Raw genomic sequence first — 3,034 nt, 5'->3', positions numbered from 1 at the left:
CTCCTGATCTTCTCGTGCGATACAAATCTGATTATATCCCGAATACCCATCAAGAAGACAATAATACTCGTGATCGGCCAACCTATCAAGCATCTGATCAATAAAAGGCAACGGGAAGTAATCTTTTCTGGTGGCTTTATTGAGCTTCCGATAATCCATGCATATTCTCCAACCTGTGACTGTACGAGTCGGAATGAGCTCATTCTTTTCATTAGCTACCACGGTCATGCCTCCTTTCTTAGGCACACACAGAACAGGGCTCACCCAAGAACTATCCGAGATTGGAAAAAATAATGTCGGCATCAAGCCACTTAAGAATCTCCTTCTTCACCACTTCTTTCATGATTGGATTGAGTCTTCTTTGATGTTCAACAGTGGGTTTACTACCCTCCTCGATCAGAATTTTATGTTGACAATAAGAAGGGCTGATTCCCTTGATATCTGCAATAGTCCATCCAATGGCTGATTTGAACTCCCTAAGAATTCTCAAAAGCTTTTATTCCTCGATACCTGAAAGGTTAGATGCAATAATTACAGGTAATGTAAAAGATTCACCAAGAAAGGCATACCGCCTTAGGTGTTCGGGAAGTTGCTTAAGCTCAAGTTTAGGAGCTTCAACAATAGAGGGTTTCAGTCGTTCATGAGAATCCTTCAATTCCGATAACCCAAGAGATTCGATTGGAGGTTCCATCCTTCTTCTCCAAGGAGAAGCATTCAAGTATTGAAGGTGTTCTTCTTCCTCCTCACCACCGAATTCTGAGTCACCGGATATAACCCTTTCTAAGATGTCAGTTTTCAGCCTGTTATCAATTTCCGAATGAGCTGCAGCTTCGAGCATATCCACTTTAAAGCATTCCTCCTCATCTGATGGAAGTTTAATGGCATTGAACACGTTGAAAGTGACCATCTGATCTTGAACTCTCATTGTGAGTTCACCCTTTCGAACATCAATCAAAGTCCGCCCTGTCGCAAGGAATGGTCTCCCCAAGATGATGGGAATCTTCTTAACTTCCTCAAAATCGAGAATGACAAAATCAGCAGGGAAGATTAGCTTATCTACCTTTACCAACACATCTTCAACTATCCCCCTTGGGTATGTAATCGAACGATCAGCCAGTTGCAAAGACATATTAGTAGGTTTCAGCTCCGGAAGACCAAGTTGCAAGAAAATAGACAAGGGCATCAGATTGATGCTAGCTCCCAAATCACATAAACACTTGTCGAATGACAATTGCCCAATAGTACACGGGATTGTGAAGCTTCCCGGATCTTTCAGCTTCGGTGGCAATTTCTGTTGCAACACAGCACTACACTCCTCGGTCAAAGCCACAGTTTCCAATTCCTCAAGTTTGAGTTTTCGAGATAGAATACCTTTCATGAATTTAGCATAACTCGGCATTTGTTCTAGAGCCTCCGCAAAAGGTATGTTGATTTGTAATTTCTTGAAGACCTCTAGAAATTTTTCGACTTGTTTGTCGAGCTTTTGCTTTTGAAGTCTCTTCAGGAAAGGTGGAGGTGGATATACTTGCTTGACCCCAGTATCAGTTTTCGGGCTAGACTTCTCGGCTGAATCCTTGCTTGCTTCCTCGTTGATTTTATTCTTATCAGCTTCAACAACAGTTTTTCCACTATCAGACTCAGATGAGAGCACGGGTGTTTCAACTTGTTGATCACTCTCTTCCTTGTTTCGCTCTGTTGCTGATTCGTTATCCTTCGTAACCTTTCCGGACCTCAAGGTGACAGCATGTACCTGTTCCTTCACTTCCTTCTTGCCCGGATTGGCCTCAGTATTACTAGGAAGAGTTCCTTGTGGTCTATTAATCAACGCATTAGCAATTTGCCCAATCTGATTCTCCAAAGTCTTGATTGACACCGATTGGCTTTTAACCATTAGTCTTAATTCTTCCAATTCTGATCTTTCATTGGAAGACTGTCCAGCCACCCCATGATTTTGTTGTTGGAATCCGGGTGGATGGAATTGCTGCCTCGGTGCAAACTGTTGTTGAAAACCAGAAGGGTTAAAAGGTCTAGATCCTTGCTGCTGAAACTGTTGCTGCTGTTGTGGCATGTAGTTCTGATTATTGCTCCAGCTGAAATTCGGATGATTCCGATTATTGGGATGATAAGTGGCCGGAGCAGGTTGTTGCGACCTCTGAAAGTTGCTCACAAACTGAGCGGATTCGCTCGATATAGCACACTGATCCGAAGAATGTGCCCCAGCACAGAGCTCGCAGACTGAAGGTGGCTGCTGATTTCCTAGATATGCCAAAGAATCCACCTTCATAGTAAGAGCCTTAAGCTGAGCAGCTATGGCTGAAGTAGCATCAACATCCAGAATCCCTGCTACCTTACCCTGATGAAGATGCTGAGTAGGATTTTGATATTCATTCGCAGCCATTATCTCGATCAACTCATAAGCCTCATCATAGTTCTTAGCCCACAAAGCTCCACCTGATGCTGCATCTAACATTGGTCTCGTTTGAGGACCCAAGCCATTATAGAAGCAATTGATAACCATCCAGTCAGGCATCCCATGATGTGGGCACTTTCGAAGCATCTCCTTGTAGCGTTCCCATGCTTCACAAAGAGTTTCACCAGATAACTGAGAGAATTGAGTGATAGCATTCCTCATTGCAGCTGTTTTGGCCATAGGGAAGAACTTAGTAAGAAACTTCTGAGCCAGATCCTCCCATGTCGTAATAGATCCTACAGGAAGAGAATGCAACCATCCCTTAGCTTTATCACTCAGAGAAAACGGGAACAGCCTCAATTTAATGGCATCTTCCGTAACACCATTGAACTTGAAAGTGTCACAGATCTCAATGAAGTCTCGAATATGCATATTAGGATCCTCTGTCGGAGAACCCCCAAATTGCACTGAGTTCTGTACCATCTGAATAGTGCTAGGTTTGATTTCGAAAGTGTTGGCCTGAATCGCTGCCCTGACAATGCTCGACTGAATGTCATTGATTTTCGGCTCAGAGAAAGCCTTAAGAGCCTTAGTATCATTAACTGCTGGTGGTTGATCATCCAT

The 3,034-nt window shown here is 43.3% G+C and overlaps 1 non-coding gene across 1 annotated transcript; it reads left to right on the top strand.

The window, feature by feature from the left end:
- Window positions 1-2,528: 2,528 nt before the first annotated feature.
- Window positions 2,529-2,635, top strand: LOC135148580 (small nucleolar RNA R71). Its single transcript, XR_010286660.1, has one exon. It is a non-coding gene; the product is annotated as a small nucleolar RNA R71 (small nucleolar RNA).
- Window positions 2,636-3,034: the final 399 nt, after the last annotated feature.

Source organism: Daucus carota, chromosome 8 (genome assembly GCF_001625215.2).
Source record: "Daucus carota subsp. sativus chromosome 8, DH1 v3.0, whole genome shotgun sequence".
Classification (NCBI taxonomy): Eukaryota; Viridiplantae; Streptophyta; class Magnoliopsida; order Apiales; family Apiaceae; genus Daucus; species Daucus carota.
This window is presented reverse-complemented; position numbering and strand designations above follow the sequence as displayed.